The 14,268-nt window shown below is 45.0% G+C and overlaps 1 protein-coding gene across 2 annotated transcripts in view; it reads right to left on the reverse strand.

The window, feature by feature from the left end:
• MARCHF1 (membrane associated ring-CH-type finger 1) overlaps positions 1-14,268 on the reverse strand; it is a 1,592,900-nt gene that overhangs the window by 595,699 nt on the left and 982,933 nt on the right. The gene's annotated exons all lie outside the window — the stretch shown is intronic.

Here is a 14,268-nt window from a genome sequence, read left to right on the forward strand (position 1 = left end):
CAGTCAGGCCCAAGAAAGCTCTGACCTGAGTCTGGGTGGTTGGAGGGGACCAGTCCTTGATGGTCTGGATCTTACTCTCCAGTGGTTGAACTTGGCCTCCACCTACAAGGTGGCCCAGGTATACAACCTTGCTCTGCCCTATCTGGCACTTTGTTGCCTTGATAGTGAGGCCTGCCTTCTGCAGAGCCTCAAGCACTTCCTTCAGGTGGACCAGGTGATCCTCCCAGGTGGAGCTAAAGACAGCAATATCGTCCAGATAAGCTGCACAAAAGTCATCCAACCCAGTGAGGACTTGATTCACCAACCTTTGGAAGGTGGCAGGTGCATTTTTCAAACCAAAGGGCATCACCACAAACTGATAATGCCCACTAGGGGTAGAAAATGCTGTTTTGGCTTTAGACTCCTCAGCTAACCTGATTTGCCAGTAGCCAGCTGTCAAGTCAAATGTGCTCAAATATTTGGAAGAAGCCAACTTGTCAATGAGCTCATCTGCCCTTGGAATAGGGTGTGCATCTGTCCTGGTGACAGCATTGAGTCCTCTGTAATCCACACAGAACCTCATCTCTCTCTTGCCATCTTTGGTGTGAGGTTTGGGGACCAGAACCACTGGGCTAGCCCAGGGGCTCTCTGAAGGCTCAATGACACCTAATTCCAGCATCTTTTGCACCTCAGTCTTTATACAGTCCCTGACGTGGTCAGGTTGCCTGTAAATGTTGCTCTTTACAGGAAGACTGTCACCAGTGTCCACCACATGTGTACACCAGTTAGTCTGACTGGGTGTCAATGAGAACATATGCCTGTATGCCTGTAGAACTTGTCTGCAGTCATGTTGCTGATGCTCAGTGAGGCTGCCACCTAAGGCCACACCATCAACTGAGCCATCCTCAGGGTTCTGAGTGAGCAGGTCTGGGAGAGGGTCACTCTCTTCCTCCTGTCCCTCATCTGTAGCCATGAGCAAGCCCGTGTCTGCCCTGCTGACATATGCCTTCAATCTGTTTACATGGAGCACCCTGTGGGGGCTCCTGGGAGTTCCTAGGTCCACCAAGTAGGTAACCTCTCCCTTCTTCTCCAGAATTGTATGGGGTCCAGACCATTTGTCTTGGAGTGCTGCTGGGGCCACTGGCTCCAACACCCATACCTTCTGTCCAGGCTGAAATTCAACAAGGACAGCCTTTTGGTCATGCCAAGCTTTTTGTAATTCTTGGCTAGCCTCAAGGTTTTTGGATGCCTTTTCCATGTACTCTGCCATCCTGGAGCGGAGACCAAGTACATAGTCCACTATGTCCTGTTTAGGCTTTTTGAGAGGTAACTCCCATCCTTCCTTCACTAGACACAGGGGTCCTCTTACAGGGTGCCCAAACAACAATTCAAAGGGGCTGAAGCCAACCCCCTTTTGTGGGACCTCTCTGTAAGCGAACAAAAGGCAGGGCAGTAGGATGTCCCATCTTCGCCTGAGCTTTTCAGGTAATCCTTTAATCATGCCCTTTAGGGTCTTGTTAAATCTCTCAACAAGCCCATTGCATTGTGGGTGATAAGGAGTGGTGAACTTGTAGTTGACACCACATTCCTTCCACATAGCTGTCAAATATCCAGACATGAAGTTGGCACCTCTATCTGATATTACCTCCTTAGGAAACCCCACTCTGGAGAAAACTCCAAGTAAGGCCCTGGCCACAACAGGAGCTGTTGTGGTCCTAAGTGGAATTGCCTCTGGGTACCTGGTGGCATGATCCACTACCACCAGTATGAATCTGTGCCCAGATGCTGTAGGGGGATCCATTGGACCAACAATATCAATCCCCACTCTTTCAAAGGGAACCCCCACCACAGGTAGTGGTATCAGGGGGGCCTTTGTTGTTCCACCTGCTTTACCACAGGCTTGGCAGGTTTCACAGGAGCGACAAAACTCCTTGGTGTCTTCAGACATGTGAGGCCAGTGAAAGTGAGGGACAAGCCTGTCCCAGGTCTTGTTCTGGCCTAGGTGTCCTGCTAAAGGAATATCATGGGCCAAGGTGAGTAGGAAGCCCCTAAATTGCAGAGGTATAACCAACCTCCTGGTAGCACCAGGCTTGGGGTCTCTAGCCTCTGAATAAAGGAGTCCATCGTCCCAATATACTTTATGGGCACCTTGAGCATTCCCAGCAGCTTCAGCAGCAGCCTGCTGTCTGAGGGGTTCAAGAGAAGGACAGGTTAACTGAGCCTGCCCCAAGTCTGCCCTAGAAGGTCCCCCTGTCCCCGAAACTCAACCTGATCAGGTTCAAGTTCTTCAGGGACAGTTCCTTCAGGGGTCTCAAGATCAGTTTCCTGTGAAGCCTGATCCTCACTTGTAGGCAGTTGGGAAGGCGCAGCCTTAACCCTCCTGTTCTTCTTCTTGGAAGGTACTTGGTCCATTGTTCCAAGATCCAAGACCTGAGGTTCAGAGAGGCACTTTTTGGCCTGTGACCTGGTCACAGCAAGGACATGTGATGATATCCCTAACATCTCTGCATGAGTCCTGTACTCAACTTCTGACCATAGAGAGTTCTCCAGGTCATTGCCCAACAAACATTCTACTGGGAGATCAGCACTAACCACAACTTTCTTTAGGCCGGTTACCCCTCCCCAGGAAAAGTTAACAAGTGCCACACTATGTGTAGTAGTGACATTGCTGGCATTGGTCACCAGGTAATCATCGCCTGGCATGTATTGTCCAGGGTCCACAAAGTTAGGTGTCACCATAGTGACACTGGCACATGTGTCCCTGTAAGCTTGAGCCACTCTATTGTTGATCAAAGGTGTCTGTCTGTATTTGCCCAGGTTACTGGGACTTATGTCAGGGGTCAAATCTATGTCCCCTTCACAAACCAGAACAGCCTGTGTAAGGGTTCTGACTAGGTCAGAATCTCCTTCAGTTCCCAAAGTGATACCCACTAATCCCTTGGCTTGAGGACCAGCACTGCTAACTGTACTAGTGGGTGCAGGTGCCTTAGGGGCTGCAGTGCTGGGGGCTCCACCCTTTTTACACTCACTTGTCCAGTGAGAGGTGTTCTTACAAGTTTTACACCAGGGTTTCTTCTGACCTTCTTTCTTCTTCTTCTTGGAAGTTTGGGACCCACCCTCTGTCTCAGTTTGGGGCCCTGTTGAAGACTTCTGGTCTTTAGCTTTCTGCTCCCCACCCTTCTGGTCTGTTTTCTTCTGGTCACCACCCTGGTTCTGGTTCTTTTGCTTAACTCTGGTTCTTACCCATTTATCTGCCCTCTTTCCCAATTCTTGGGGAGAGGTCAAATCTGAGTCAACCAAATGTTGATGCAACTGCTGGTTCTGACAATTATTTTAAATGTGTTCTCTCATCAGCAAATTATACAATCCTTCATAGTCTGTAACCTTGCTTCCCAGCAACCATCCCTCCAGAGCCTTAGTGGCACACTCAACAAATTCAGACCAGTCCTGAGTCTGTGTCTTCTGGGTATCTCTGAACATTAACCTGTACTGTTCAGTGGTTAAGCCTAACCCATCAATCAGAGCACTCTTCAGGACCAGGTAGTTTCTAGAATCCCCATCACTAACTGTGGGGAGTCTGTCTCGGCCTCTACCTTCAAAGGAGAGCCACAAGATTGCTGCCCACTGCTCCTGAGGGATCTGCTGTACTCTGCAGGCTCTCTCCATTGCAGTAATCCATTTATGGATATCATCCCCAGCTTTGTAGGGGGGCACAATCTTACTCAGGTTTCTGTTATCAAAAGACCTGTCTTTATCCTTGTGGATATTGCTGCCACCAGTGGGTTCTATTACCCCACTCTCTCTAGGCTGTCTTGCTCTAGCAAGTTTCTCCTTGGCCAGGGCAACCTCTAACTCTTGCCTCTGGATCCTAAGCTCAGCCTCTCTCATCTTGGCCTCATGTTCCCTTCTCTGAGGGCTAGTCATCTCCTTCCTGGAGTGACCATGAGAGCCTCTAGAGACATGGAAGGTATTGGATTCACCTGAGTGATTCCTCCTCCTCCTATGCCCCTGGTTAAGTCCACCTGGGGGTCTGAATGGGTTGTTACCAGATTCATTCCCAAGTTGGCTTAAGTTAGCCTGGTTCAGTCTACTGACCAGCACCTGACTATCTCTGTCATCATCTGACTCACTGCTTTCCACCTCCTCCTCCTCTTCTTCTTCCTCTACATCTACCTGAGGAGCTCCAGTGGTGGAGGCTTCCTCATCTACCAGGATGATAGGGGCAGGGGTGTCTACAGTGTCATCCTCTGAAGGATGGCCTCCTTCAGCATCCCCTGTGGGGTTTGCCTTAGAGGGCTTTAGAGTCTCAGACTGGTCTAAGAGCTCTCTTAGGTGGTCTGTAGTAGGGGAAGGCCCTGTCTTCAGACCCCTTAAGACACAAAGCTGTCTTAATTCCTTAAAGGAAAAAATAGCAAATTTGGATGGTGCCCTTGGAGGGTCACTCTCAACAGGAGTAAGTCCACTGGACCCTTCTGCTCCAGACATTGCTCTAGTGTGGGTGGATGTGTTGCAATCTACCTACACTGGTGTTTACCTACTAAACCTATCTAGTAGTTGTAGCTAGGGTGTGCTACTCCCTTTGCTCTACAACAACTAAGTTTAGTAGAACTTAAGTATACTAGTCTTGTTTTATATGTACCTAGCAGGTACCTGTATGATCTTTCAAATGATAATCTCAAAGATTGTAATGGTAAAACAACAGCAAGCTCAGATCCCAATCCGCTGCTCACCAATGTGAGAAGTTGGCCTGGTATATAATGCTCACTAATTCTTAGTGATCACTTTGTACCATGCCAAGCAACCCTTATGATGATGGTTGTAATTCAACCTTGTAGACCAGTTATCCTAGTGGTAACGTGGACAAAGCAGTCTTAGGCTAAACTCTGAAAGGCATGTGAAGCCAGCTGTTATACCATACACAACCCCCTTGAATACCAAATGAAAGGGACACCACGCAGATATATATTGAAAATATATATTGATTTATTAACTATAAAACCCCCTGGACTCTTTATGAGCACAGAAGCACAAGCGTTAAATCACAAGACAGTTTAAAATACACAAAAGTTGCACAATATGGATGAGCCCTAGGGGCCACCTAAACCATATACTAAGAAAGTGGTATAAGAGATACCAGGAGGAAAGTGAAGAGGCCTAGGGCCTTGGGAATCGCTGGAGCTATTCGAGACTAGCAGTGACTAAGTTGGGAGAGGCCCACGGGACTCGGGTGCAGTGTTCAAAGTGCACGCACTTTCCAATGTAAAGTCTATGGTGCGTAAAAAGTACAAAGTTAGAAAGTTAGGAACCTTCCGAGTGACCTACGGAGTTAAAACTTAAGACACAGGCCCTTGAGATGTGTACCAATGCAGGAGCACTGGCGGAGCTGAGTTACCTCACCCACAGGAAGCGGGTGCACAGGGTCGAAGTAGTGTCGGGTTTCGTCACGCCGGTCGATGGTGCTTGGAGCTGAAGATGCTGCAGGCGGCTCGATGAGAAGAGTTCCGGTGGATCCAAGGGTGGATCTGAAGATGTGAAGACCTGAAAGCAGAGGGGACAGTGTTCAAAGTCACTAGCCAGTGACTACCATGGAACCAGATTGGAACCAGGCGATGTCGGGTGCAAACAGGCGTTGTTGGGTAGCTTCTTTCTGCAGCCACGTGGATACCCGGGGTCGAGGACGTCCAGGAGTCGGTCACGAGCTGTCCCACGTAGGCTTCTCGCTGTTGGCGGTGTCGGCAACCTGATCGGAGCAAACAGGCCTTGGCAAATGCAAGCCACGCAGAAGTGGAAAGATGCTTAACACTCGGACCAGCAAGGTCAGAGCGGGTGCTCCTTTTCACAGGAGCTTGGGTAGGTCTGGAGCAACCAGACCTGCTGTGCAAATCTTCGGGTTCGTCGCCAAGATGGCCACTGACCACGTGGCTAGTGGCCGGGATGGCGCGTCGAGTGGCACAATGCAAAAGGGCCCCACGCAGATCGTGGAGATGCTGGAGGGCTGATTTTCGGTGCAAGGGCTGCTCGGTGGTGGGGGTTCTCAGTCCCCAAAGCACAACGTCGAGGATGCCTCAGAAGCTGCGCAGTCAGCTTTTCGAGTGTCTTCCAAGAGGTCCGGTCCCACGTCACTCGGTGCCTCCACGGGTCCCTTCTTCGCAGGGACTGTGGATCGGGCTCTAAGAGGTCTGGTAGTCTGGTTCTTGTCGGGCTCTGGGCTCGGTCTCCGGCGGGAGGCAGCGGCAAAGCAGACGTCGAGTTGCTGGTTGGTACCTGTGTTCACAGGGTGGCCACTCCTAGGCCACAAGGGAGATTCTCTTCAGTCTTCTGTGCAGCAGAATGTCGAAGTCCAGTCTTCTTCTTCGTGTAAAGTTGATTCAGGATGATCTGCTGTGCAATGGCACGGCTCCCACTCTTATTCCCAATCTGAGGGGTGGATCACCTACTAGGTCCCTCCTCTGGGAGGAACCAGGAAGGGGGGCGGCTACACCCCCTTTCCTTTGTCCAGCTCCTCGCCAGGACTGGGGCTGGAAAGCCCCAGAACCGGTTTGGACTGGCCTATGCACGGGGACACCTTGTGTGCCCCGGGCATGTCTGATTCTATTCAGCCCTGTCCTACCCAATACACAAAATCCTGTCTGGGGTGGTGCTCGCACCTCCCAAGGCAGGAAACCCTTTGTCCAGGCCACCATCTGCCGAGTTTCGGTCAGCAGCAGGAGGCCAGACTCGTGTCTGTGGTGGCAGCATCCATTTTGTGATGCTGAGGCTCTGTTTAACTTTAACCGGGGTTAAGGCTACACACATGTCGTGTCCCTCTAGAAGGGTGGAATGCTATCCCCGTCGCCAGAATTGGCGAGGGGATAGTATTCCAATTCGTATGACACCTTACTCGACATGTTTTGATAAAGCCAAACCAAAGATAGCAAATAACCGCGAGGATTATAATGCACTTAAGAGTATATGGTATGGCAATATCCCGGAACAGCTTAGGGAGTGGTTCCCGACAGCTGCAGACAGGCTCAGCTCATGCTAGAGCACCATCTCACATATTTCCAAGCACTCTGCCTCCAGGATTGAGGAGGCCTTCCATAGGAGTGGCTGATAGGAACATATGTGTCCAGTTTAGGGTTAGGCACAGACATACTGTACCTAAGTAAGAGGTGGTTACACCGACTTACCCCAGCTGAGTGATCAGCCAGTTGTGTCAAATATGGAGGCCAGGCCAGGGGTGGCACAATACATGCTGCAGCCCCTGGTAGGCCTTGGATACACCTATGCCCTGGGCACCTAGGGTGCACTAATACAGGGGCTCATAAGGTGAACCAGTTCCAATTCGTAATGCACCTAAAGTGCATTGGCAGTAATTTAGAGAGAGAACAGCAGGCTGTGGGTCTGATTAGCAGGCCCACAGCCACATTAAGTCAGAAACCAGTGAAGCAAATAGCAAAAATTTGGGGTGACCATAGGATAGCAGACCCTACTCTCCTACAACCATTGTAGAGCGTGTACAACAAGCAAAATGGTGAGAGAATTCACAACACCAGGGACAAATAAGAATAAAATTATCAGTCAATTTCTCACTTGCAGTACCACCTATGCAATTTACATCCTTGAGTGTCCCTGCAAATTAAGGTATGTAGGCAGTACTACATGTATGGTGAAAAAACGGGTGCAGGAACACTTGAGGGCCATCACTAACCTAGACTTTCAGTACCCAATCGCAAGACATTTTCATGAAAAACATGGATCTAATAACTCTCTGTTAAGCTATTTTGCAATAGAACACGTAATGGTTAACAAGAGAGGTGGTAATAGAGAGTTACAATTGAGAAAGAAGGAATCCAAATGGATAATAGAATTAGAGACAAAGTTCCCCGGAGGACATAACTTGGATGAGGAGCTAGTAACACACTTACATCCAGATTAATGATGAGCATCCAAATGTCTCTATATCATTCCCCTTTTCATGGTGAATATGTAGCTGTGCAGGCGAGCTGTAGAAGATCATGACAGAATGAGTTCAGTTCTACTGATAGAAGGTTTTAAATAGTAATACTTTATATTCTTATGATTAATTTTACAGATGGACAGGAAGACATCCTTCATTGTCTCGGTTAAACGGCAGAAAAGGGCTCACGATCTTCCTGTACCTCTATTGGATTCACGTGCACTGGTTATATGAATTGGGAACACTGTTTTCGCTTTTTTTCTTATTTTGTGATTGACCGGAATGAACTATGGTGATGGGGACTCAGTAATCCATTTGGTGTAAAATTGATTCCTTCAACTGTTCTTCCACTGCATAAAATGGATCAAGTTGATGTCCTTAAATCTCGTAGGCACTAGTCCGAAAGCATAAACATTTAAAGAATCAGCGTTAATGCATAACGAAATCATGTCAAAGAAATCAACATAGCAGGTTAGAACCTCAGGTCCGAGGTGTCTATACTGTCTACACTGGAGGTTTGAATTTGGATGCTTAATTAGTAGAAATCTAGGACATCCGCGTTTCTCCGCAGTAAATATAAAAAGCAAGTGTGTGATTAGCGTAAAAATGTATATGTATTCTAGTCGCGTGAATGGCGATAGATGAAACACTGTACAAATGCTTTTTATTAATGCATGTGGCAACATTGCCGAGGGGAGAAAAATACAAACATTTGACCATTCCAATATGGCGGCGAATGTACGAAGGGAAAGATAACCCCTCTTCTATGTTTATGTTCAGGTCAATACTATGTATACACGGTGGCTAATACGGCATAATATGGCGTGATCAAGACACCACGGTGTCGAAACGCGTAGCGGTGTTGCGGTATTTAAAGTTCTGGCTAACTTTCCTTACCTCTGAGTGTGCATTTTTCTGAAGAAAGAGACTGCGAATATATATATATACACATACATATATAAACATATATAATCTGTATATCTATATAAATACAAATATAGATGCATGCATACATATACATATATGCATACAGATGCATGTTATTGACATGAAAGTTTAAAAAACACTAATAAAAGCAAAGCTAAAAAGCCACCTCATTACAAACAGAATGGCTTTAACTTAAACGAGGGCGAGATCTATTGCATTTTCAATGCTTGTTTACTTTGGTTCCATCAAGAAGGCATTCAGATGTGTCACACATTTGCCATAAATTCTAAATGTTAGCACTCTAGTTGCTCATTAGATCACTGTAGTAAAGCTACTGCTCACCAGGGAAGTCTGCTGCTGGTATTCAAAGTGCATGTTTCAGTCTGCATGTCAGAATTTTTTTTATGAAATAGAAGAGGATTTGAGAAGACACTTAAAATGATCCCTAATTTTTCTTTCTGAAGCACTAATCATACTTTCTATGGCAAAATGAACCCCCTCATTTTGTTCCTTTTTAAATTAAATGTTTTCAGACTTACCACTTTATTCCAATCAAGATGGCTTCTTGGTGTGCCATACTTTTGTCAAAAGTAAGACTGCTAGCACTCTAGTTGTTCTTTAGAACACTCTGGGACATTCTGTCATTGGGCTATACTTGGGCTACATCTGGGTGATATTTGGGCTACATTTAGGTTCTTTTGTCTCTGGTGGCCATCTTGGGAGACTGTATGTCTGAATTTTTTTATGAAATTGAAGAGGATTTGAGAAGTCACTCAAAATGTGCCCTAATTTTTCTTTCTGCAGCACTAATCATACTTTCTATGGCAAAATATACCCCCTCATTTTGTTCCTTTTTAAATTAAATGCTTTAAGAGTTACCACTTTATTCCAATCAGGATGGCTGCAGGTGTGCCATACCTTTGTAATAAGTAGGACTGTTAGCGCTCTAGTTGTTCTTTAGAACACTCTGGGACATTCTGTAATTGGGCTATACTTGGGCTACATCTGGGTGATATTTGGGCTACATTTGGGCTCTTTTGTCTCTGGTGGCCATCTTGGGAGACTGCATGTCAGAATTTTTTTAATGAAATAGAAGATTTGAGAAGTCACTCAAAATGTGCCCTAATTTTTCTTTCTGCAGCACTAATAATACTTTCTATGGTATAAAATACCCCCTCATTTTGTTCCTTTTTAAATTAAATGTTTTAAGAGTTACCACTTTATTCCCATCACGATGGGTTCAGGTGTGCTATACCTTTGTAATAAGTAGGACTGTTAGCGCTCTAGTTGTTCTTTAGAACACTCTAGGAGGCTGCAGTAGAACACAAAGGAATCAACTGACAGTCTCTGTCCTTGTTGGATGTACATGTTTTACTGAGAATGTCAGACTTCATTCTCACATGACTGAGAAAGATAATGTGAATTTACAGAAAATATGCTTTCAGTTTAGCTTAGCGATCCCCTTCCAAACCACTGTGGGAAAATCATGAGATATTTGTTTTCTTTCAAACATGATTCATGATATCACAGCAGAAGGCTTTTTCACATGGTAAAATCACCTTAGAACACACCACAATTCCTAAAATGAGTATGGTACCATCAACAAATGATTTATAATGTAACTAAAGTCCTAAAACCCTCTATTAACTACAATGCTTTTTAATGAGGTGCTATCATGGATATTGGTCCCAAGATGGCTTCCAACACTTCTTGGATGAAGTGCTGACAGCCAATCAGATCAGATGTGTGGTTAGGCTCCGCCCAGATATATATATTTTTTTGAAATTAAATTACTCAAAATCCACTGGAGCACATATCTTGAGACATAGCAAAGGCACATCAGGCTACCAGTCCCTACAATTTTGCCAAGTTTTGTGGAAATCCATTCAGCCGTTCGGGCTAAAAGTGAGTCCAACCGCCCTATGGAAATTAATATGGGGAAAACACGTTTTGGGACCCCCCTTTTATCTCGGCCCCCGCTTGACGAATCCCCCCCAAACTTTGAGGGAAGTAGCAGAGCGCAGCTAGACAAATTTAAGGAAAATTACAGGCAGATTCCTCAACCGGCGCCAAAGTCATTCCCAATAGAATGGTGTGGATTTCCTATAGAAAACAATCCTAACTATAACTACCTACTGGCGACTGCCAGTAGGTAATATATATATATATATATATAATTTCCCTTTAGTATCTCAAAAACTACTAAACAGATTTACACCATTTCTACAAAACCGCACTTTCTGGACCAAGACCTTTCTCCCTGCCAAATTTGGCGTAATTCCGTTCAGCAGTTTGACCTGTAGCCTTGTCTAATGTTTCCTATGGAAAATCCATTGAGAAAACAAGTTTTGACACCTCCTTTTTTTCTCAGCCCCCCTTGACCAATCACCCCTAAACTTCCAAGATAGGAGTTCATCAGAAAAGAGAAACCTTTTGGAAAATTTTGTAAAGAATCGTCAAACAACGCCAAAGTTATAAGCAGATGGAGGGCTCATGGAGTGGGGCCACGCAACCTCCCTCCCAACATGAGTGAAGCCCCAAGACTGCAGGGACCCCAGCGGGCCCCTGCAGCCCCAGTGAGCCCCATCTATTATGTTTTAAGAAATGCCCCCAGGACCTACCCACCCCGGGGTCTCATTAAAATAAAACATGAAAATCCGCGACCCCAGCATGAATGGCTCCTTTTTGTTTTGTTTTCTTTTTTTTTAATTTCGGCCCTGGGGTTCTTTCTGGGCCCCCCTGAGCAGGCCTAAGGGGTCAAGGTGTTTCTACCCTGCCCCTTCTCTTGTTTTCTACCTTTGTTTCTCTCTTTTCTAGCGACTCACTTGTACCGAGCCACAAGATGGCTGCCAACACTTCCTGGTTTGGAGTGTTGGCGGCCAATCACAATGAAGCTCGTTCACAGGACTTAGGCTCCACCCAGATATCGAAACTTTTATTTTTCTAATTTCTCAGCAACTGCTGAACGGATTTACACCATTTAAAAAAAAGGTCGCTTTCTGTCCAACACACTACCTTCCTGCCAAATTTGGGGTAATTCCGTTTAGTAGTTTCATCTGTAGCCTTGCACAAAGTTTCCTACGGGAAATTGATTATTTGACTCTTATTTCTTGAATTTCTCAAAAACTACTGAACAGATTCATACCATTAAAAAAAAGGTTGCTTTCTGAACCAAGCTCTATCTTTCTCCCAAATTTGGGGTAATTCCGTTCAGCAGTTCGGGCTGTAGCTCGTCGCAAAATTTCCAATGGAAATTAACATGGGGAAAATGCGTTTTGGGACCCCTCTTTTTTCTAAGCCCCCTTTTTACAAATCACCCCCAAACTTCAAGGATAGGAGCTGACCTGGATAGACTTCATTGTTGGAGAATTTTGCAAAGATTTGTCAAACGACGCCAAAGTTATTAGCAAATTACAAAATGCTTTTCCTATGGAACATGTTCTGGGATTCCTGACGCAGTAGCTTCCTCTTGACTGAAAAGTAATTATGTTTTTTTGAATGACATTACAGGAGCAAAGGTCTTATGATGTCATTCCAGGTCACATTAGCATTATGCTAAGAAGTATTTCTTAGACTTGAAAAAATCTACCTCTTTTTGGTAATAGAATATTGGCAAGTATGTTACCAAGTCCTAAAAATGTAGGACATTAAATTGGATTACATTAAAAAGTAAATATCGCTTGAACACAATGTGGGGAGATATTTTTCCAAGGTTGAGATTTCGGCAGCCCTATGGTAGTACCAGTTAATTTGGTACTACCATAGGTAGTACCAGATTAACTGGTACTACCATAGGGTAGTACCCAGTTAATCTGATGCCTGACCATCTTTCAAACAATCCAATTGCATGCTGTTTCACCTGGTGTAGGATGCTAGCTTAGGCACTGTCCTGACAACAACTTTTCTCTTAGCATCAGTTTTCTACAACAGTGCCTTAGCTGTTGGGTTTGATACTTAATTTATTCAAACGTGTTTTCATTTTGATAATTGACCAGCATAGTGCGTGTGTGGGAGTTACACCCAGTGGTGTCCTCAGGTGGACATTCATTAGGCAGTTTCCTGGGTGTAAACTTACTCCCATGTGGTAAATTAAGTATGATGGCTGATTATGGTGGTTTTGGGTGGAACTAAAAAAATCAGGGTGTGTTCCATGTGGGTTGCAAGGTTTGGATTACACTTGGGAAATCTCTGTCTAAAATCCTGCATCTAAACAGTGATCAGTATCAGACTACGGGAGGTAGCCCATAAACACTGTAGAGACTAGGGCGAACATCTGTAACATACAACAATGTCTCTAAAGGTGTTAGTTAAAGGTCAATTTAAAGCAGCACAATTTATTGCTGGGTACGGAAGGAGAACCCAGGGAGACAAAAGAACAATTTGACAACAAAGGATTGAGTTTAGTAGATACATATATTTGTCATATTTAACTTCATAAATTCAAACATATATAAAAATAGCACTGCGTTACATTAAACGGCATGTAACCTGTGGGATACTGTGCACAAGTGTTCGTGAAAATGGTGATAGCGTAAGTGACACATGAGGAAGTATGTAAAGCGACAGGAAGGGGTGCAACAAAATACAAATGGTGGTGAGATTTACATAATCGGGATACCCAAACAATAAATGCTAATATGTACAAAGGAGATCAAGCTGGGTATCCTTGAGGAAATAGCGCCGACATTTTTGCTGTAAAAAGTCGACGGCGTTTCAGCCTGTTGGAGTATTTAGGCCATCATCAGGTCCAGGTTACTCTTATTTCTACAGCAGTAGGGACGTATCACAACTGAATTCCCAATTGTGGTAGAGGAGGGTCCCGGAACAAACCAAGTCAAACCTGAGACACCTCTGCTGATAAGGGGGCTCAGAGGAGGAGACGATGGAAGGTCCCTGGAGGGTGGTCCAGAGAGGGTCCAAGGATTACTGCATCGATCTGCAGTAAGACAGATGCTGCTGGGCGTAATTACCAACTAATTAAAGCAGTCAGCTGCAGAGGCCAGATGCCGGCATGCTTTGAACAGTTTGGTTTCTGAAGCAAGACAAAGGTTCAGTGTTACCGAAAGTTCTCCACGTTCACTTCCTCTGTGAAACATTAAGACATATGTTTATAAGTGTAATGAATATTAAATTAACATGGAAATGTTAGTATAGCAAAAACATGTCTTGTGGCGAAATAATAATTACACAATTCCCACTGTTCCATTCAATTTCAATTCTGTTCAATCCAATTATTCTCAAATATTTACTAGGCAAAACATAAAAAGTAAGATTTAACTTGCTAGCAAATTCTTTAAGGTTCAGAATGCTAGTTCCGCTGGTTTCACATGACTGAAAACCACATAATTTCCCTGTATACAAAGTACGAAAAAAACCGTAGCATTCTACGACAGCCGCTCTTGATTTAAGGTAATTAAACACAA

This window comes from Lissotriton vulgaris, chromosome 3_1 (assembly GCF_964263255.1).
Source record: "Lissotriton vulgaris chromosome 3_1, aLisVul1.2, whole genome shotgun sequence".
Taxonomy (NCBI): domain Eukaryota; kingdom Metazoa; phylum Chordata; class Amphibia; order Caudata; family Salamandridae; genus Lissotriton; species Lissotriton vulgaris.